The following is a 23,683-nucleotide window of genomic DNA, read 5'->3' on the forward strand; positions in this document are numbered from 1 at the left end:
GTCACATCTTCGAATGCCCACATTTAAAAATTGTAAAACTTCAAATTGAGGAATTGATGCAATGTTGATGTCAGGGATGGGCAGAATTTATGATGCATGTATTTAAAATACATATTTCAAATATAAAATAGGGTTGATGAAAATGGCTTCATATTTTGTATCAAAATGCTTGTATTGTAGTTTAAAATACTGTAAAATACTTTAAAAGAATTCTACATGATGACATCATAAAAACGCGGCCTCTGATTGGTTTGCCCAAACTTGTCGAGAAAATTTATCCATACTAAATTTAATTTAATTTTATGTGTATCGCGCTTTTAACAATAGACATTGTCTCAAAGCAGCTTTACACAGATGAAGCCGTAATAAGTTTTTACAAAAAAATGTGTAAGCCAATGGCGACTGTGTCAAGGAAAAAGTCCCTGAGATGATATAAGGAACAAACCTTGAGAGGAACCAGACTCAAAAAGGAACTAATCCTCATGTCAGTTCAGAATGTCAGAATGTCCGTTCATTGTAATTACATTGTTAAGGTGTGTAGCAATAAGTGTGTAAATGCAGATATATTCATGCAAACTGTCCTGAGCCATTGTAGTAGACTTTTGATATTTATTACAGTCCGAATCATTCCTCAAAGTTCTTGAGTTGCTCAGTGGCTTCATGGATCTTTAGGCTGTAGATGTGGAACCATCCCCAGCTGCACATAGTGGGCTCACTTGAGAAGGACTCTGTCCAGAGGTAGAATGAACCAGGTAGATCCAAAGAGAAGAAAGAACAGGAACACTGGTCACTGGAACCTCAGGGGCATTTTTACTATTTGAGAGAGAGAGAAGATTGTTAAGCATTCTCACTGTTTGTGTTTAAGGACACTATTCAGTGTGATCAGGGTGTAAGTTGGGTCTGCTTAGAGGTAAGATCTAAGACCTAATGAATACAAAATGCTTGACTAAATAAATATGCTTTTATAACACAGATTGTATCCTGAAAACTAATTGGAAGGCTTTTACCATGTTTACGTATAATTTCACCCAGAGGCAGCATTACTGATAACGATTAGTCAAATAGGAGCTGTTCTCTTTATTCAAGTCAAGTCAAGAAGCTTTTATTTTCATTTTAACCATAGCTGATGCAGTACACAGTGAAATGAAACAACGTTCCTCCAGAACCCTGATGCTACATAAAACAAAATAAAACAACAATCACAGAAACAGAAAACACAGGGCCAAGGACTAGTAAGAAAAACCACATAAAGTGCATGTGTGCAACCTGGTGCAAACAGTGCAAAAAGACAACACAAGACAGTGCAAGACAATACACAAAACACAAAATAGAGGTCAGTAAACCTGTCGTAACGAGATAAAGCGAACAGTAGCAAAAGTGTGAACAGAATATTGTGCAAATAAGCAAATAGCAGCAATCGAAATGAAGTGAACAGTAGCAAAAAAATGTAGACAGAATATTGTGCAAAAAAACAAATAGCAGCAATCCCGGACGAAGTGCAAAAACGGCACTAGTTTGATTAGTGTGAGTGGTACTGAATCATGGGTGTGCGAAGTGTGTGATGTTTGTTGAGTCCGGTTTGTACAGATCAGTCACACAAAGTGAGTATGAGTGTGTGTTGAGTCTGGTTTGTACAGATCATGCACACAGTTTGTTTGTGTGTGTGTGTGTGTGTGTGTGTGTGTGTGTGTGTGTGTGTGTGTGTGTGTGTGTGTGTGTGTGTGTGTGTGTGTGCGTACACAACATTTTGTAGTCTAGCAAGAAGGATATTATGATCAGTGGTGCCAAAAGCTGCACTAAGAAGAAGAATCTGGAAGAAGGTGGTCAAGGAAAGAAAATTTCAGGCTGCCAGGTTACTTTAAAACTAACCTTCATCTGAGAGATAAGAGGGAATATATGATCTCTTAACTGGTTGCATATGTCAAATGTATTGCATGACTCGGACAGAGCAAAGCTGTTGCTATCAAACATCGTTTATTGAGTCAGTGTGATGGTGAAGGAACAGATCATATAGGCCAATTGATGGAAGGTTTGCGAAGAAATTTCAGGCTGCCTTGTAAAAGTATTTTAAAATACAAAAATGCAGTAGTTTATTATGATAAATGGTTATTATGATAAATGCTGCTGTATTTAGTAGTTTATTTTGACAATGTTAAGGTATTTGATGCCCAACGCTGGTTGATGTTTCTCTGTGTGATAAAACAAATTAATCTGATTTAAGGTTAATGCAAATTCTAAATACTGTTTCTTTTTATTTATACTAAGTTTTTTCTGGTTTCCACAATCATTGCAACTTTAAATTGTTTATACATGCTAGCTAAATAAAGCCTAGTTTTCAGTAATATAACTCGTTTATTTTTTATGATTTACTATTTTTTACCACTTTTATCACTGTTAAAATGTCTGGATTAATTGGTCGGAAAGTGCTTTTTAAAAAAAAAACTACCCAAAATGTTAATAATTAGTAATCAACAATTATACACAAGTTCTGACCCTCAAAAGTTGCACTGGGTACATCAAATATTTCATCAGATGGACAGATTGCCAAAATCAATAAGTTTAAACCTGAGCAAAAAGAGCTGCTGATCTAGAGATATTTTTTTCTGTAGTTTTATTTGTAACGCTAAGAAAGAGTTACTCCCTCGTTGTGTGAAAAGAGCAGGTTGCCGTGTTCCAGTCATTAAATGTATGAAAACACCAATTCTTCACCTTCAAGCTCTTTTATTTCATGAATTTAGCGCGAGTTATTCGGGTCAAAGTGTTACAGAGCCAGAGAGAAAAACTGAAGCTCAGTATTGAACCACAGCCCCTGCAACTGCTAAGCACCAACCTGATGAATTTTAATACCACCTGATACAAAAAGACATATATAATGCCTATATATATATATATATATATATATATATATATATATATATATATATATATATATATATATATATATATATATATATAATGCCTATATATATATATATATATATATATATATATATATATATATATATATATATATATATATATATATATATAAAAGACAATATAAAGGGAATAAAGAGAAATTCATACCGGATCGGTCGAGGCCCGGGTTACCAACGACCGCTACAGGTATCGTTAGCCAACAGAGTACTGGTGGAAATTGGGCTACTGTTGGCCGACATCTACAGAGATGGCAAGGAAAGGAGAAGTGTAGGGGAGTGGAGGTTCGGGTTGGTACATTAAATGTTGGTACTATTTCTGGTAAAGGGAGAGAGGTAGCTGATATGATGGAGAGGAGAAAAGTAGATATGTTGTTTGTTCAGGAGACCAAGTGGAAAGGGAGTAGAAGACTGTAGGGTGAGATTCAGGGAAGAGGTCAGACAGGGGTGGTAAAGAGGTGCTGGATAATTGGGCAACTACTGCAGAAGTAATAAGGGAGACAGCTAGAAAGGTACTTGGTGTGACATCTGGAAATAGAAAGGAAGACAAAGAGACATGGTGGTGGAATGAAGAAGTACAGTAAAGCATAAGGAGAAAGAGGTTGGCAAAACAGAATTGGGATGTGATGGGAAAAGTAGGCAGGAGTACAAGGAGATGCGGCAGCAGGTGAAGAGGGATGTGGCAAAAGCCAAGGAAAAGGCATATGAGGAGCTGTATGAGAAGTTGGAAGAAGCATGGAGATGTTTAGATGTTAGAGTTTTTAACATGATTGTTTAACAGGATTTTGGAAGGTGAGAGGATGCCTGAGGAATGGAGAAGGAGTGTGCTGGTACCGATCTTTAAGCATAAGGGAGATGTGCAGACTTGCAGTAACTACAGGGGAATTAATTTGATCAGTCACACCATTAAATTATGGGAAAGAGTAGTGGAAGCCAGGCTGAGAGAAGAGGTGACCATCTGTGAGCAGCAGTATGGTTTTATTCCGAGGAAGAGCACCACAGATGCCTTATTTGCTTTGAGGATGTTGATGGAGAAGTATAGAGAAGGGCAGAAGGAGTTGCATTATGTGTTTGTGGAATTAGAGAACGCATACGACAGAGTGCCAAGAGAGGAATTGAGGTACTGTATGAGAAAGTCAGGTGTGTCAGAGAAGTATGTGAGGGTGGTGCAGGACATGTATGAGGACAGTGTGACAGCAGTGAAGTGTGCAGTAGGAACGACAGACTGGTTCAAGGTGGAGGTTGGACTGCATCAAGGATGCTCTGAGCCCTTTCCTGTTTGCATGGGTGATGGACAGATTGACGGACAAGGTCAGACAGGAGTCTCCATGGACTATGATGTTTGCAGATGATATTGTGATTTGTGGTGAGAGTAGGGAGCAGGTTGAGAAGAGCCTGGAGAGTTGGAGGTACGCGCTGGAGAGAAGAGGAATGAAAGTCAGTAGGGGTAAGACAGAGTACATGTGTGTGAATGAGAAGGAGGACAGTGGAGTGGAGTGGTGCGGTTGCAAGGAGAAGAGGTGTAGAAGGTGGAGGAGTTCATGTACCTGGGGTCAACAGTGCAAAGTAATGGAGAGTGTGTGAGAGAAGTGAAGAAAAGAGTGCAGGCAGGGTGGAGTGGGTGGAGAAGAGTGACAGGAGTGATTTGTGATAGAAGAGTATCTGTGAGAGTGAAAGGGAAAATTTATAGGACTGTGGTGAGACCTGAGATGTTGTATGGTTTAGAGACAGTGGCATTGAGTAAAAGACAGGAAGTGGAGCTGGAGGTAGCAGAGCTGAAGATGTTAAGGTTTATTAGAGGGACAGCGCATGTAGGTCGTTTTAGAGACAAGGTGAGGAAGGTGAGATTGAGATGGTTTCGACATGTGCAGAGGAGGGACATGGGGTATATCGGTAGGAGAATGCTGAGGATGGACCCACCAGGAAGGAGGAAAAGAGGAAGACCAATGAGGAGGTTAATGGATGTGGTGAAGGAAGCCATGCAGGTAGTTGGGTTGAAAGAAGCATATGTAAAGGACAGAGGGGTATGGAAACGGATGATCCGCTGTGGCGACCCCTAATGGGAGAAGCCGAAAGAAGAAGATGATAAAAAAATAATTTTAATGTAAAAAAAGACAGATATGAAAACTTAAATGCCAGGCAACTTTAATAGCAAGATTGAGGTTATACTGAATGTTATCATGCTGTGAACTGCCCATGTCCAACTAGTTTCCCTTCTAAAATTTAAAAACAGCTATATGCTGGTTTGTTAGCAACAGCCAGAATCAAGCTACATATTTAATTAATTTAGAGTCGTTTTTTGCACAAAATTTAAGTTTTTAGGTGAGGAGACATGATTAAGATAAGTAAGAGTAAGATAAATTTGTTAAATAACGAAGACTACAGCAGGGGGCAGATCTTTTCCTTATAAAGCCCCACAGTTATGGAACAGCCTTCCAACCAGTGTTCGGGACTTAGACAGTCTCAGTGTTCAAGTCGAGGTTGAAAACATATTTATTTAGTCAAGCTTTTGATCAGTAGATTTTTTTCTTAGGTAAAGGCTCAGATCTGGAGGGAACATGGATAGAGTGTGTTTGGTGAACTGGGATATTTGTATGCTGTCGTCCCCTCACATTCACACGTTCACTTGGGTTTGCTGATGGTGGTGTGGTGGGTCGTCTCTTATCCCAGAGATCCCTCATGTCTGTGTTACCTTCTGGTTCTCCCTTGTAGTTATGCTGCGATAGCGAGTCTTGCCAGAGTCCAAACTGCACAGTGACATTAACTTCTATACAACAATAAGGACACTTAATAATCCATATCCTTCTCTTCCTGTCACCCTCTTCTCTCTCTCTCTCTCTCTCTCTCTCTCTCTCTCTCTCGGTCGAGTTAAACATGCTCCTGAGGCTCCAGTGACCACTGTTCCTGCCCCTCTCCCCTCCACTCTTCCCATTTCCTCCAGGCCTGCCTCTCGATAGTGTTCTCTTCGACTGGAGGCCACTCTGTGCAGCTTGGGACGGTTTCTCATCAACGCCTTGGGTGGTTCCATGAAATTTCGGAGTAAGAACGGGCGCTTTGAGGATGGAATGGACTGTAGTTAATGTCAACAGTCTCCCACACTGACTCAGGACTACTTTTCGCTTCTGATCATCAACACTGTACCCCGCAACATCGTATATCTGCTACAAATGGACATTCGGTGCAACCTAGATAAGGATGGGTTCCCTCTTGAGTCTGGTTCGTCTCAAGGTTTCTTCCTTATGCCATCTCGGGGAGTTTTTCCTTGCCACAGTCACCACTGGTTTGCTCATCAGGGACAAACTTACTTATAAAGAACATATTTACTTTTAATCACCACATTATCTGTGTAAAGCTGCTTTGAGACAATGTTCATTGTTAAAAGCGCTATACAAATAAAAATGAATTTAATTGAATTTAATAAATAGCTACTAAAAAACCCAGACCTGAGTGTTCTGGTGGATGGCATTAATAGTGATGCTTTCAAATGCTGTTGCTGAGGCAGTGTGCGGTTTGTGACACAGCCTGAAGGACCTGACTTAGAGCTACTGGTTAAAAGTATTATTATTAGTAGTAGTAGTTGCAGTAGTACTAGTAATTTTATTTTTATGATTATGATCATTAATATTATTGCATAGTTTAATGTACATGCTGCTGCTACAACACAGTGACTTTATGGTAACTTGGCATGTTTTACAGAGAACATTCCCATAATATTCCAATAATCCTATTTTTTTCTGGAAAACACCAATGATTTGGAGAATCTAAGCATTATTATGTGCTACAGCACTACCTAGTACCTCCATCAAGAGCAAAACTCCAGTCTCCTTTTAAAATCCTGATAATCATTTGTCTTTAGTCCTAAGGCTGAAAGGATAAATAATTTTTTTTATTTTTTTTTTAGACCTGGCCGTCTTATTTTGCTGCATTGAATCTACAAACTAATGACCTTTGATGAATACAATTTTGATAATATGCCAATTGTGACTATGTAGTCAAGTCAAGTCAAGAGGCTTTTATTGTCATTTCTACTATACACAGTGGTACACAGCACACAGTAAAAACGAGACAACGTTTCTCCAGAACCCTGGTGCTACACTAAACAACAACAAACAAAACAACATAGAGCTACAACACAAGTTACATAAAGTGCATCGAGTGCAACCTGGTGCAAACAGTGCAGACAGACAGTGCAGACAGACGACACAAGACAAGACACAAAACCCTATATAGCGCCGACCAGTAAACCTACTGTATACTTGAATACAGTACTGTACAAGAAGACTGTAAAAACTATACAAACTAAAAACTATATCCCAGAAGTGAGTATAAACAGTACAATGTAGTGCAAAAAATACAGCAGCAGTCGAAGGTGCAAAAACAGCATGTAAGCAATAGACCACAAGAATGCAAGGTAAATAGGTAAATGATAAATGATGGGTTGGTAAAATTCCTTTTCCAAACTGATTTTGAGTATTTTCCCATAAGAACAAATTGTAAATCACATCTTTAGATTTTAACACTGATATTTATTTTAATTGAACAACACATCATGCATTGTTATCAGTTTACACTAAAAGCTGTAGCTCTGCAGAACTGTTTCCCGTGATCAGTAAATTTAGGTTTAGGGTTACATACCTTGTACATACCTTGCCAATTGACATTGCCTCAAAGTAGCTTTACAAAGATAAAGAGGATATAAAGTTTCATAAAATAATGTATAAGTTTAGTGCCTATAAGTTTGTTTCCACTGCAGGGGGCACAAGTACAAGTCTCACTCATACACAGCTATAAATATGGTCATACTGGCTGGTGTATAAAGGGTTTGTTTTTTGGCCTTTGCATGTCTAGGTGGCTGATGGTGTACTCTGAGACAATTCTGTTGATCCTGCACAGTCAAGATATGAGAATAGGGTCCTACAGTAGCTTTCTCTGCTCATGGGTAATCTGTAAAACTGCCCTCTCAGGTATTGACTATACCCAAAATTGCATTTCTTTAGCGGATGGTAATACTTATGTTTGCACAATGTGAAATAATGTCAGGGGGAGGAGGCAGGGTTGCAGTTACAGGGGGCAAAGTATGCCAGGCATATGGTCCAACCTGGACGCTAGGTGGCCCCAAATCACCACTTATTGTTCGTATATGCTTTTTAAGTCCTACAACTTTGTATGGAAAAGCACGTGTCCAAATGTACTTAGGATTAAAAACATTTGATAACATATAAGGACCACTTTGTTATTGTGCATACAGTGTATATAGGACTAATTAATGCCAAAACTGTTAAATATGAATTTATGAATGAAGTTGTCTGTTGACACAGGTTTTGTCTAGATTGTGTATATGACTGGTTACTATTGCAATAGGTAATTTAGTTAAGCTTGTGGTATTCCGTTACAAATACTTCAGTCAGGTTTATTTTTTTACTGGAAAGTAAAACATTGAAAATTGGAACAAAACTGTTTAGTATCGTTTGTAATGCTGGGAGTATTCCATGATGGTTGTGTGAGAGGCATATGTGGCTTTATTGTGTTATAAATTGTACATTTATTTAAAATTAATAATATTTTCATTACAAACCGTTTACACCGAGTATAGCGGGAACCTATAGCTGCTGAGAGGCTAAGCAGCAGGACAAACACTGTGACTCTGTGACAGCATTGTAAAACCATGTAGATTTATTGATGTTATGTTGAATAAAGTCCGTAAGAGAAAACACTTGAAATTGTAAAATCGTTGAGAATTATTAAAACGTTCAACAGAAAGTAAGCGTTCCCACCAACTCACCCCCTTCTCTATACACTAACTTCAAACAGGAAAACACTAATTACGTAAATACCCACTTACACCTGTGCGAACAACATATCTGGAAATGCATAAAAAATAAATAAAAAAAAAAATGACGTAAATTTTTTGCACTTGCATACCAGCCACTGATTATTACACAATAAACCTGTAATAAATCACCAACACAATCAAAATACAATATAAACAATATGCAAATTTCATAACTCATTGTACATTATTTCCTTTTTTTTTTTAACAATATACTTAAAAAAATATATGAAATGTGTGTGCACGTGTGTGTGCATTCGGAAAACTCAAATGTTCATTTAGTTTATCCTTGAAGCAGAGTAAAGTTTATGTCTATGTCTAGTATAAGTCAGTAAAGTCAGTCGTCAGTAAGTTAATCAAGTCTAAGTCAAGTCAAAGGGTCAGTTGAGAGCTCTAAAATGTCACTGTTATAGTTAGTCTTTAAATTCCTCAGCTTCAAGAATACAACAAATTTTGGTAATTGGCCTGGCAATTAAAGCAGGTACTCATTAATCTTAACTACTAATGATCTTAACTTGCTGTGTGAATCCTTTTTTGTCCTCTATTGTGTGAACAATCTTGTCCATGATCCAAGAACTTCTTGGTGCATTAACGTCCACTACCAGTACAACATCTCCCACCTGAAGGGTGTGTGTCTTTACCATCCACTTTTGGCGTTCTTGTAGAAGAGGTAGATATTCACCAATCCATCGTTTCCAAAATAGGTTAGTTAAATATTCAATTTGACACCATCAAAACACCATCGACAGGCATAGACATCATCCTTCTCGAACAATCCAGGAGGTAGTGCAAGCTCTTGTTTAAGAACAAGATGATTGTGTTAAAGTTTCCAAGTTGTTGGGATCCAAAGATCTTTTTATGGGTCGATTATTAAGAATGGATTCTCTTTCACACAAGAATGTTTGAAGTCCCTCTTCATCCAGACTTTGGCCTCAAAGAATGGAATTCAGTATTTTCTTTATTGATCTGATGAGCCTTTCCCAGATCCCTTCATGATGTGATCCAGTAGGAGGATTGAAAGTTAATTTGATCTTCTTTTGAAGAACATTGTTAATCTGATTGTGATTCCAATTTTGTATCGCCTCCTGTAATTCACGCTCAGCCCTGACAAAGTTTGTTCCATTATCTGAAAGTATTTTAGTCACTTGTCCCCATCGAGCAATAAAACATCTTAGTGCATGAATAAATGAATCTGTGTCCAGTGATGCGATCATTTCAATGTGTGTTTAAGGTGGTTCTTCCTCGCTTCACCTCAAAAGGGCCGAAACAGTCTACTCCCACATGAATAAAGGGTGGTTTGTCTGGTGAAACTCAATCTTGAGGCAAATCAGCCATCTGCTGATGTCCTGCAATTCCATTGAACCTTCTGCATACAACACATTTTGATAGAATTCTTCTTATAGTTGCACTCGCTCCAGGGATCCAATATCGCTGTCGAAGCGTGGCCAACATGAAGTTCCGTCCACTGTGTCCTACTTCTTCATGTATTTTTTTGCAGAATCAAGTTGAAAATATGCAAGTCTTCAACCAATATGATTGGGTGTTTAGAGTCTTAGGGAATCAATGCTTTATCAAGTTGCCCACCAACCCTGATGATTTCAGACTGCAAAATTGGATTAAGACTATAGAGCAGACTATTTCGCTTTTCTACTCCATTCTTTCGTAGACTTGTCAGTTCCTCAGAAAATCCCTTTTTCTTAAGGAAAGTCGGATGATTTCCATTTCAGCCTTCTCCAATTCTTCCAAAGAAAGCAAGTCTCTACACAGAGCAAATTTGAACTTCTGCATTTCTTTATTAATAGTCATCCTTTGTTAATTTGGATCTGCACCAGGGCGAACAAGATTAGTCTGTAGTTGTTTACTTTTTTACTAAGATCCATCAAGATTATTTTTAAACGAAGGATCCATGCTACACATTTCTTAAGTCGAATCCAAGAAGAGAAGTACCGTAATTTCCGGACTATAAAGCGCACCCATATATAAGCCGCACCCACCGAATTTGACAAAGATTTTTATTTTTAACATAAATAAGCCGCACCTGTCTACACTGAAACTAATGAACTTTACACAAGCTTTAACGAAAGACACTAAATGCAATATGTTGCGCTTCTATTAGGAGCATAGCGGTATTTTGGGAATAGCCTGCCACTGCATTCTTCCTGTATTACTGCGTGTGTTCAAGGATTATGTTCTTATTATTTTCTCCGCTTATTCATCTCCGCTTATTGCCTCTCAAGGTACCACTGTATTTCTCTCGGGAGTTTATCTTTCGTCATCGTTGTGCGCCACCGGTGAAAGTTTTTTTCTCCCGATGCCGTGCAGCTCAGAACACAGGTGAGGTGCATTTTTTCGTTTCCGTTCGAAAATTTCATTGGTCTAATGTTATGTCGCTCAGAGTTTGTGAAACCAGGAAAAACGCAAGAAAAATCCATAAATACGCCGCTTCGTTGTTTAAGCCACAGGGTTCAAAACGTGGGAAAAAAGTGGTGGCTTATAGTCCAAAAAATACGGTAATTGAAGAGACGTAATACAGAATCAGATTCTTCTTTGACTTCTACCATGTTTACCAGAGTACTTCCTTTGAAGTGAAACAAGATTGCATCCCTGTTGGTGGGATCCATTGGCCATTCTTCTTGTGGTCGAACTAGATATGTGGGACCATAAATCCACATCTCATTCTTCAAGAACAAATCTACTTTCACTCCTCTAGAAGCCAGATCGTCTGGATTGCTTGAAGAATTCATGTACAGTGAGGAAAATAAGTATTTGAACACCCTGCTATTTTGCAAGTTCTCCCACTTAGAAATCATGGAGGGGTCTGAAATTGTCATCGTAGGTGCATGTCCACTGTGAGAGACATAATCTAAAAAAAAAATCCAGAAATCACAATGTATGATTTTTTAACTATTTATTTGTATGATACAGCTGCAAATAAGTATTTGAACACCTGAGAAAGTCAATGTTAATATTTGTTACAGTAGCCTTTGTTTGCAATTACAGAGGTCAAACGTTTCCTGTAGTTTTTCACCAGGTTTGCACACACTGCAGAAGGGATTTTGGCCCACTCCTCCACACAGATCTTCTCTAGATCAGTCAGGTTTCTGGCCTGTCGCTAAGAAACACGGAGTTTGAGCTCCCTCCAAAGATTCTCTATTGGGTTTAGGTCTGGAGACTGGCTAGGCTACGCCAGAACCTTGATATGCTTCTTACAGAGCCACTCCTTGGTTATCCTGGCTGTGTGCTTTGGGTCATTGTCATGTTGGAAGACCCAGCCTCGACTCATCTTCAATGCTTTAACTGAGGGACGGAGGTTGTTCCCCAAAATCTCGCAATACATGGCCCCAGTCATCCTCTCCTTAATACAGTGCAGTCGCCCTGTCCCATGTGCAGAAAAACACCCCCAAAGCATGATGCTACCACCCCCATGCTTCACAGTAGGGATGGTGTTCTTGGGATGGTACTTATCATTCTTCTTCCTCCAAACATGTTTAGTGGAATTATGACCCAAAAGTTCTATTTTGGTCTCATCTGACCACATGACTTTCTCCCATGACTCCTCTGGCTCATCCAAATGGTCATTGGCAAACTTAAGACGTGCCTAAACATGTGCTGGTTTAAGCAGGGGAACCTTCCGTGCCATGCATGTTTTTAAACCATGACGTCTTAATGTATTACCAGCAGTAACCTTGGAAACGGTAGTCCCAGCTCTTTTTAGGTCATTGACCAGCTCCTCCCGCTTAGTTCTGGGCTGGTTTCTCACCCTCCTTAGGATCATTGAGACCCCACGAGGTGAGATCTTGCATGGAGCCCCAGTCCGAGGGAGATTGACAGTCATGTTTAGCTTCTTCCATTTTCTAATGATTGCTCCAACAGTGGACCTTTTTTAACCAAGCTGCTTGGCAATTTCCCCGTAGCCCCTCCAGCCTTGTGGAGGTGTACAATTTTGTCTCTAGTGTCTTTGGACAGCTCTTTGGTCTTAGCCATGTTAGTAGTTGGATTCTTACTGATTATATGGGGTGGACAGGTGTCTTTATGCAGCTAACGACCTCAAACAGGTGCATTTAATTTAGGATAATAAATGTAGTGGAGGTGGACATTTTAAAGGCAGACTAACAGGTCTTTGAGGGTCAGAATTCTAGCTGATAGACAGGTGTTCAAATACTTATTTGCAGCTGTATCATACAAATAAATAGTTTAAAATTCATACATTGTGATTTCTGGATTTTTTTTTTTTTAGATTATGTCTCTCACAGTGGACATGCACCTACGATAACAATTTCAGACCCCTCCATGATTTCTAAGTGGGAGAACTTGCAAAATAGCAGGGTGTTCAAATACTTATTTTCCTCACTGTACCTCCACTGTGATACATCAGAAACTTCAAAATGTCAGACACTCTTAACCACAAAGCACTTAAATCTTGGTCTTATTTCGAAGGTATTTGAGTACTAAAGTGCTGTCAGTTCAAAAAATTGAACCCTGAAAGGGTATCTTGAGTTCTTTCATCCATATCTTATCAATTCGACTAGCAAGTGTAGCAGCTTTAAGTTCCAAGCGAGGGATTGTAATGGGTTAATGGTGTAACTCTTGCCTTGCTTACCAGTTTTTTGTCATTATGAAGCAGCAGATAGGATACCACACTATATCCTTGTGCAGATTTTACTTCTCCAAACCCATCAGGCTTCAAACATCATTTGACCTTAAAACTCTCCAAGCGATGCAAATCATCCAGCCAGTTCATCCAACGCTGAACCTACATCCTACACCGAAGGGATAACATTGTCCCATCCTATTCCCTCTCTACACAGATCTTGCAGTATCCTCTTGGCAGACAGAATCACAGGTGACAAGAACCCCAGTGGTTCATAAATAGAGCTTACCACTGAGAGAATTCCTCGCCTTGTAAGAGGCTCTATCTTTGACTACCACTTTGAAATGAAAGGCATCTGATTCAGCACACCATTGCACTCCCAATGCTCTTTCAAGTGGCAAAGTGTCACTATCCAAGTCCAAATCCTTTACCTTCTTCTCTCTGTCCTTTTCAGGTATAGCACCCAATACAGCACGGCTGTTACTCATCCAATTTGTTAAATGAAATCCTCTATCTGCACACATATTAGTGAGATCCTTGTACAGCTGCACAACATCTGATTCAGAAGGTACAGAAACTAGACAGTCATTCACATAGAAATTATTAAAAACAACAAGTGTGAGTCAAATAGATCCTTTTGATCCATTGCACATTTCCTCAATGCAAAATTTGAGCAACTTGGTGATGATGTTGCTCCAAATAAGTGCACCAACATTCTGTATTTCTCTAGATTGACATTTATGTAACCTTCTGGCCACCACAGAAATCTTAAGAGATCACAATCTTCTGGGTGAACTCGGACTTGATGGAACATGGATCGATGTCAGCCAACAGTGCGACAGGTTCCAGTATAAATCGGACAAGCACGCTCACTAATGAACTAGTTACAACCGGACCTTGCAGAAGCATTTGATTCAGTGATGTACCCTGATAAGAATCTCCACAATCAAACACCACCCTGATCTTTTGCTTCTTGGGGTGATATACACCATGATGGGGTATAAACCACAGACGTCCATCACATCTCTTTAGTTCAGACCAGGTACCCTTTCTTATGGATGGCGTCCTCCATAAAGGTGTTATAATTTACATGAAAGGAAGAATTTACTTTAAACTTCCTTTGAAGAGTTAAAGCATGTTGTTCTGCAATTCTCCTGTTCCTAGGCATGACCACTTCAGCATCTCTGAATGGTTGACCGACATAATAATGACCATTAATCAATTTTGCTGAATGGGACATATAATCCATAAACTGTTGATCCTCCTTTGACATTCCTGTCTGTTCTTCATGAGCAGTTTCAGGAAAATCAACCTTGAACTGCTGCTTCCACAACTCCTCCAACTGCATTACTGTAATCTAGGGCTGGGCCATATGGCCTAAAAAAAAAAATTTGCGATTTAAATCGATTTTTTTTCCCAAAAATCAATCTGCATATGACAAAGAAAATGTTCAAAAAAAGTATTTTTTGCCACCCCCTACTCTAAAAACTCTCTCTGAGGGGGCACTCGTTGCTGGGACAGAGAGTTATTTTTTTGCCAGTCTACTTAGCCTTGGAAAATTCGGTTGGTAGCGCTTCCACCACTCAAGGGGATCTGTGTCTGGGTCTACCTCAGGGGTCAATAAGTAAGTCGTCAACTCAGTCTCTATCGTTACTGCCAAAGACTGGTGGGGAGATGCCACTGGTGCATTATTTTTGAAGAAGGCTGCTAAAGTCATCTTTTTCTTGAGTGGCGGCTGTGCTTCTTCTTGGCGCACCTGCACTGCTGGGTCAATGTAGGTTGTGCGGAACCTTGGGTCCATCAGTGAGAACATGTCCAAGAGTTCATCCTTTACAGGGTCGCTGTATTTGTCATCAAGTTACTGCATTATGTTTCTTTTTATTGTTTTAGTGAGCTCTGTCTCTTCCTCCTCTGGCTGTAGGAGACTGGTTTTGAACTGCTGGAGCACCGGTTTAATGTAGGAAACACTGACATAAGACTCCCCGGAGAGTGCGTCGGTAAAGTCTTAGAGTGGTTTCACAGCTTTATTTATGGACTCCAACACATCTGAATCTTGACAAGTGGGCACAAGATGGGCACCGAACCCAGGACACGGACTATGGCCTTCTCCTGCTCGAGAAATCTCTCTATCGTTTTTTGCAGTGAACCCCATCTGGTCGGGGACTCCATTACTAGCTGATGAGTGGGTAGACTGAACTCCGCCTGTACTCTAGTCATGTCTCTTCTTTTTTTTTCCAGCTGTAAGAAAAGTCAGAAACAGCCTTTTTACACACCCCAATGGCACGTTCGAGCCGTGGGTCCTTCACACCATTCTCGAATAAATAAAGAATACAATCAAAAGACATTTTAGTAAAACATGACCTTCATTCACAACTTTTTAATGGTATTATTACTACTCTTACCGATAATGCTTATCGATCCGGTACTTTAACAGTATTCTTATCGGTTCTTTTTGTTGTATATAATAAAATAAAAATTTAAAACATAATTAACATTGCTTTAGAAGCTGAAATGTATCTATAAAATGTAAATCTACAGCAAAAGAAACAATGTTTGAACAAAATGAATAAACATCTAGGCCTATTTGTAAATGCAGCAGTTTGCAGGTATTTTTTTGTAAGTTAAGACAATTAGAACAAGAACAAAGAAAAAAAATGGTTAATACATTAAATATACAATTAAACAAATATACAAAATAAATAAACTGTGCTTTATTTCAGGAAAAAACGGTACTGATCAGGTAAGTAATATAGCCCAAAAAAAAAAAAAAAAAAAAAAAAATATATATATATATATATATATATATATATATATATATATATATATATATATATATATATATATATATATATATATATATATATTAAAATAATAATAATAATAATAAATAAAAATAATAATAATTACACTATTCTGCATAATATAAATGCATATGCACAAAGAGCACGCACTCATACATACACGTACGCGTGCGAGCACGGACACACACAAGGGGCATGCAGCTGTATCATACAAAGAAATAGTTAAAAAAAATCATACATTGTGATTTCTGGATTTTTTTTTTTTTTAGATTATGTCTCTCACAGTGGACATGCACCTACGATGACAATTTCAGACCCCTCCATGATTTCTAAGTGGGAGAACTTGCAAAATGGCTGGGTGTTCAAATACTTATTTTCCTCACTGTACATCACTTGAATGCATAGCCATTAGACTCTTACCTATGGCATTGTGCAATCTGTGTCCAAAGCACTGGAGGTTGGGCCACTCGTTGTCATTCTGTAGTCATACAGGTTAGTCGGTCTTCAACGAGGTTTCAAGAGCTCAGAGCATCTTTTAGCCCCTGGTCATTTATTTCCCCTTTGTGTTCGTCGGGAAAGTACGCCGTTTGGAGGCAGACGCTTCGGAGAGTCCAGTCGTCGTTAACAAAGTGGACCGCTAAACTCATATAGGGCTGCATCGTTCGACTGAACCATAAATCTGCTGTGGCAGAGTAAAACGTCACTGCTTCCAACTCCTTAGCAATCCTTTGGCGTGTATTATTATATAGCTGAGGCAAGGCAACTTCAGAAAAATATTTGCAGCTTGGTAGCACACACCTGGGGTCCAAAACATCAGCATTTAGCATATGAATAACCCCCGGCTTTTCCACAGTACATATGGGCACCATATCTATATACATTTCCACTGCATCCGTGATCGCTTTCCACCGGGCCCCATTTTTATCATACGGAACACAGTTTGTAAATGTTTAAGACTGTAAGTCATTTCATAGGGCCCTACATCTCTCCCACTCGACAGCATGCCTCTGTTTGAGGTGCTGCAGTAAATTGTTGGTACTGCTACCTTTGCTTGCAACAGCCTTTAAACACACTTTGCAGCGGGGAGTTTGTGCTGCGTCTGACTGATTGTGGCATCGCTCCTTTAACTCATATGCAACGACTCTCCATTTGTCTGAGTTTATAAGGAAGCTTTGAAAGGAAAACTGGCATATTAGTGGGGAGATTCAACTCATTTATATAGTTAATGTCCTGCATAGCATTACAACAACTTCTTAGGAAAAGACCATACTCTTGTAGTGCCCTAGCATCTTTGGCTTTTATAACGTTCCATAAAAGAGCTTTCTCCATATATGATGCAGCTATTTTTACCTCATTGCCAAAATTCTCCTTAAGCAAAGCTTTAGCCCTTAGATAACCTTGTGAAGGGGTCATAAGCTGGCAACTTCTAACAAGTTCTTTTGGCTGTCCTCGTGTATATTGCTCCAGGAAATGAAGACAATCCCCCGGGCTGTCTGCTTTCTTTTCCACCACCTCCTCAAACAAACGCATAAACTCATGCATGGATCTTCAACAATGTAAGGAATTTCTCTGGGTGGAAGTGAAGACAGGTTATGCTGTTTAACCAATAAAGTAGCTATATTATTCTGCTTACCAATGAGCTGAAGCATGCTTGTGTGGCTCACATCATTTTGAAAATTTGATCCATTAGCATTTCCAATATTCTGATTATCCAATGGTGACAAATAAGGCAGCGTAGATTGTGAAGGTTTTATTTTAGATATTGTTGGACCGACAGGGATTGAGAATTTGAAATCCTTGGCATGTTATCAACATGTGATGTATGAAATACAGGCAAGGACTGATTCTGCTGGAACACTAACTGTAGGCACAAATGAGTCCACATTAGAATGAAGAGGTTGAGACACGATTCTATTGATGGATGCATGCGATTCTGAACACACAGCTTGATAAACCTTTACTCTGGCCATTGACTCTGCTGATTTAGTTTCCAAATCCAGGTTTTCCTCCTTTCCCTCAGCTGTTCCTCTAGTTCCTCTAAATCATTTTTCTTTTGCAGCATTTGTTGAGAGGCCAATAAAGCAGCCAGTTCTGCATCAGCTTTTAGACAAGTGGAAGAAATGGAAGATCGGCCTGATCGCGATCCATGAGATACCACTCCAGTAGATCTTTTACTGTTTATATTTGAAACACTGTCCATTGGTTGAATTTCATCTTCAGAATCCATTTCAGCTTCTAGATGTACATTAGAGAGCCGAGTATCATGTGTTGTAGACACAACTTCAGCAGATGGTGAACTATTAGATGCACGAATACCTTGAGATGTTGCATCTACTTCCATAAGCCTGGGCTCATGGGTATCAGAAGGAGCAATGCAGAGATTTGATTTCCCAGTTTCATTCATCCATTGTTCAACATCCTTTACAAAGCCATTCTAGTGTTCAGATATTGAGTCAAACCATTCATTTTGTCTAGCTTGTTCCTCCAGAGGTAGTAGAGGCAGTACACCTTTATGTAGTACAGATGCAACATCCATCAGCAAGTTCATAGTTTTCAACAATGAACACACTTGAGACGCATCGTCATCGCATTTCATCAACTTTTTCTTCGACACGATCATATTTTTCACTTTACTCTTGCGATCCTTTTGCAAGGATTACATTTTTGCAAGTAGAGCTTTTGCTGTGGGCTTATGCTCTCGTTTACTGCGGTTAAGCCAGCCACACCTTGAAAATACATGGTTAAGCCAACCGCACTTTGTTTAGTGTTGCGTGTCTAATCGTACACTTACGGTATGGGTGGTGGGAGCGGTCAAAACAGATTTAAAGACGCTTCAGAAAGGAGCTTCCGTTATAAAAACAAAAATACATAAAATAGCAATACATTGTTTTTTTTGTTGTTTTTTATTAAAGCACAAATAATTTTCGTTTGTGGTATATCTATCTATATATATATAAAGCTCAAATACCACTGACTGACTCACTCACTCATCACGAAATCTCAAAAACCACTGAACGGATTGCAATGAAATTTGGAACATACCTTCCTCTTGGGTCTTAGGTGCTCACTAAGAAAGGGTTTTGAAAAATTCGCCCTGGATCGCGGCTAACTCGCGAAAAACGCGATTTCTCACGCATTGTAAATTCTTCGAAATAACATTACGGATCCTAATGAAACTTAGTACATTGTTTCTTATTAGATGTTAGATGCACGATAAAAATTATTTTTAAAGTAGTTTGCCCTGTATCGGTACTACAAAGGGGTAGTACGTTATTTGTTGACGTTACGTTCTGATCTCTGATCATCCAGTCCTGACTGCTTATTGCCATATTGCTTAGCCTTCTGCCTTCCGTAGCGAAGCACGGGTACTTTCAGCTAGTATATATATATATATATATATATATATATATATATATATATATATATATATATATATATATATATAAAATCAAAGCCCATATTCAAACACTCTTAAAACATCTTGTATGGTGTTTGAGACTATACAGTAAAATGTAAAAGCAAAATCACCTTTATTTTACCTTCCTTTAAATGTTTGCTAATTCATTCAATTAATCTTTACTCAGAGTGAGCCTGACTATCAATGAATTCATTTTCAGGTCTGTTTAAGAAACATAATTAGTGTATTTGAATCACCGTATTCACTCAAAACATTTTAAGGTTTGCTCATTGTTTTAAATAATTAATATTTAGAGTGTCCCTGTCTATTAATGTATTAAATTTCAACTCATTTTACTGTGGAATTTTGGAGAAAGTAAAGGCAAAATTACTCAAAACTTCAGGTGCATTTTCAATCATGTTCCATATTCAAACACTCAAAACTTTTTTCTTTATAGGTTTGCTCAATCTTTTAAATTATTCTTATTAAGAGTGTCCCTGTCTATTACTCTAATACATTTCAACTTATTTTACTGTGGAGTTCTTAAGGCAAAATCATTTAAACCTCAAGTGCATTTTCAATCATATTCCATATTCAAACACTCACAAAACAATTTTCCTTCATAGGTTTGCTCATTCTTTCAAATGTTTCTCATTCAGATTTACCCTGTCTATTAGTTTATTGATTTTCAAGATTTTCTACTTTACCCTTTTTTCAAATGCAAAAAATAAGTGTATTTTTATTTAATTTGCCTTTTTTTTTCCAGATTACAATTTGGGCATCTTAAAGAAGAAGCACACTCTGGGCATGATGTAATCAATTAGAATCTGCCAGACTGCACCAACTATATCTACTTTGACTTTAGCAACTGTGGACATTTATTGACTCTTCTGCACACTGATTCACACACCTAAAATTCTCATTATATTAGGCTTTTGTTTTATTGTTTGGAAATTACATATTTCTATTTTTATCTAATGTCTGGTTACATAATCACTATCACAAATTGTTGGTTGTATTGCAATCAAATCAGTCAATCCTGTGCTTGTAAAGTGTCATTGAGTCTTGAAAGGTGCCTAATAAAATGCATTTTGATTATCATTAAACTACTATAGGACCAAGCTGCAATAGAGTCTGTGGCAGAATGTCACCAAAGAGGTCTGCAGAAGCATAAGGACTGTAATTGATTACAAGCTTTCTGGACAAAATATATAAATAAATAGAAAATAAAAACGTAACAAGGTCCCCGTCCAAAATGTTTATACTACTCACACCGAAACAATAATATTATTATATGTTATTATTATTATTTTCTATTTTAGTGGAAAGTAGATTTTTTTTATTACCTTGCAATAACTGCTAAAACCTATTACATTTAAAGTTACATTATAGGTACAAATGTCAGAACTGCATAAGTATAATTTCATGTACATCATCTAATTGAAATTAAATGATATAAAGAATCATATGGATGATTTTCGTGGGTGAAATAAGAAGAAGGAAGTAATTGTTATGCTCTGGGTTATATTTAAGCCAATTAGAGGATTAAGTTAATTAAATTACAGTAAATTTCAATTTGTATTTATAAATGTTCAGGAACTAGGGTTTGTTTAAAAATGTGTGTGTGTGTATGTGTGTGTTTATTTCGGAACCTGTACCTTCACCATTTTTGGAAAGGCAAGTATATACACAAGGGAATATATATATATATATATATATATATATATATATATATATATATATATATATATATATATATATATATATATACACACACACACACACACACACACATACACACACACACATACACAGTGGGTACAAAAAGTATTCAGACCCCCTTAAATTTTTCACTCTGTTATATTGCAGCCATTTGCTAAAATCATTTAAGTTCATTCTTCTTCCTCATGAATGTACACACAGCTCCCCATATTGACAGAAAAACACAGAATTGTTGACATTGTTGCAGATTTATTAAAAAAGAAAAACTGAAATATCACATGGTCCTAAGTATTCAGACCCTTTGCTGTGACACTCATATTTAACTCAGGTGCTTTCCATTTCTTCTGATCATCCTTGAGATGGTTCTACACCTTCATTTGAGTCCAGCTGTGTTTGATTATACTGATTGGACTTGATTAGGAAAGCCACACACCTGTCTATATAAGACCTTCCAGATCACAATGCATGTCAGAGCAAATGAGAATCATGAGGTCAAAGGAACTGCCTGAAGAGCTCAGAGACAGAATTGTGGCAAGGCACAGATCTGGCCAAGGTTACAAAAAGATTTCTTCTGCACTTAAGGTTCCTAAGAGCACAGTGGCCTCCATAATCCTCAAATGGAAGACGTTTGGGACGACCAGAACCCTTCCTAGAGCTGGCCGTCCAGCCAAACTGAGCTATCGGGGGAGAAGAGCCTTGGTGAGAGAGGTAAAGAAGAACCCAAAGATCACTGTGGCTGAGCTCCAGAGATGCAGTCAGGAGATGGGAGAAAGTCAACCATCACTGCAGCCCTCCACCAGTCGGGGCTTTATGGCAGAGTGGCCCGACGGAAGCCTCTCCTCAGTGTAAGACACATGAAAGCCCACATGGAGTTTGCTAAAAAACACCTGAAGGACTCCAAGATGGTGAGAAATAAGATTCTCTGGTCTGATGAGACCAAAATAGAACTTTTTGGCCTTAATTCTAAGCAGTATGTGTGGAGAAAACCAGGCACTGCTCATCACCTGTCCAATACAGTCCCAACAGTGAAGCATGGTGGTGGCAGCATCATGCTGTGGGGGTGTTTTTCAGCTGCAGGGACAGGACGACTGGTTGCAATCGAGGGAAAGATAAATGCGGCCAAGTACAGGGATATCCTGGACAAAAACCTTCTCCAGAGTGCTCTGGACCTCAGACTGGGCCGAAGGTTTACCTTCCAACAAGACAATGACCCTAAGCACACAGCTAAAATAACGAAGGAGTGGCTTTACAACAACTCCGTGACTGTTCTTGAATGGCCCAGCCAGAGCCCTGACTTAAACCGAATTGAGCATCTCTGGAGAGACCTAAAAATGGCTGTCCACCACTGTTTACCATCCAACCTGACAGAACTGGAGAGGACCTGCAAGGAGGAATGGCAGAGGATCCCCAAATCCAGGTGTGAAAGACTTGTTGCATCTTTCCCAAAAAGACTCCTGGCTGTATTAGATCAAAGGGGGCTTCTACTAAATACTGAGCAAAGGGTCTGAATACTTAGGACCATGTGATATTTCAGTTTTTCTTTTTTAATAAATCTGCAACAATGTCAACAATTCTGTATTTTTCTGTCAGTATGGGGTGCTATGTGTACATTCATGAGGAAGAAGAATGAACCTAAATGATTTTAGCAAATGGCTGCAATATAACAAAGAGTGAAAAATGTAAGGGGGTCTGAATACTTTCCGTACCCACTGTATGTATGTATGTATGTATATATATATATATATATATATATATATATATATATATATATATATATATATATATATATATTCCCGTGTGTGTGTGTGTGTGTGTGTGTGTGTGTGTATATATATATTATATATATATTTTTTTATTTATTTATACAGGCAGTCATGACTAAGCTTTGCCAAATGCACCGTAAAGATTCTGAGGACACATGGAAAAAGGGTTATGATCAGATTAAATTGTTTTTATTTGGCCTCAACATTAATCGAAAATCTGTACAATGATTTGAAGACTGCAGTCCTCAAAGAAAATTGCCAATATTTGCAAAGTTTAGATGTGCAAAGTTAGTAAAGGTTGTAATTAAAATCAATAGGAAAAAAAACAACAAAACAGAACAAGTTAGCGATGCTATTTTACTTTTTTCACTCAGAACTCAGTTATTTTTAACGGTGTTGTTGGTTTTATACAGTATCTTTCATTGCAATGTAATAGGTTGTACTGAGTAAATACAGCCGGTAAAACAAACTGTGTTTTCATTTCCGGCTTAAAAGTAACAAAATGTGATTATTTTAGGTTTAAGAAGTCATTAATTTCTATACAGACTGTATATTTATAGAAAGCTGTACTAGCATCATATCACAGTTTTTGCCCATTGCTTGCACACTAAATCCGAATGCTTAGACCAAAGCCTCAATACCTAAACTTCTTGTAGCATAAGCT

At 38.3% G+C, this 23,683-nt stretch overlaps 1 protein-coding gene across 1 annotated transcript in view; it reads right to left on the reverse strand.

The window, feature by feature from the left end:
• The window catches only part of LOC310732301 (uncharacterized protein), a 160,980-nt gene that overhangs the window by 10,744 nt on the left and 126,553 nt on the right, over nt 1–23,683 (reverse strand). The gene's annotated exons all lie outside the window — the stretch shown is intronic.

This window comes from Silurus aristotelis (assembly GCF_946808225.1).
Source record: "Silurus aristotelis genome assembly, chromosome: 10".
NCBI classification, from domain to species: Eukaryota; Metazoa; Chordata; class Actinopteri; order Siluriformes; family Siluridae; genus Silurus; species Silurus aristotelis.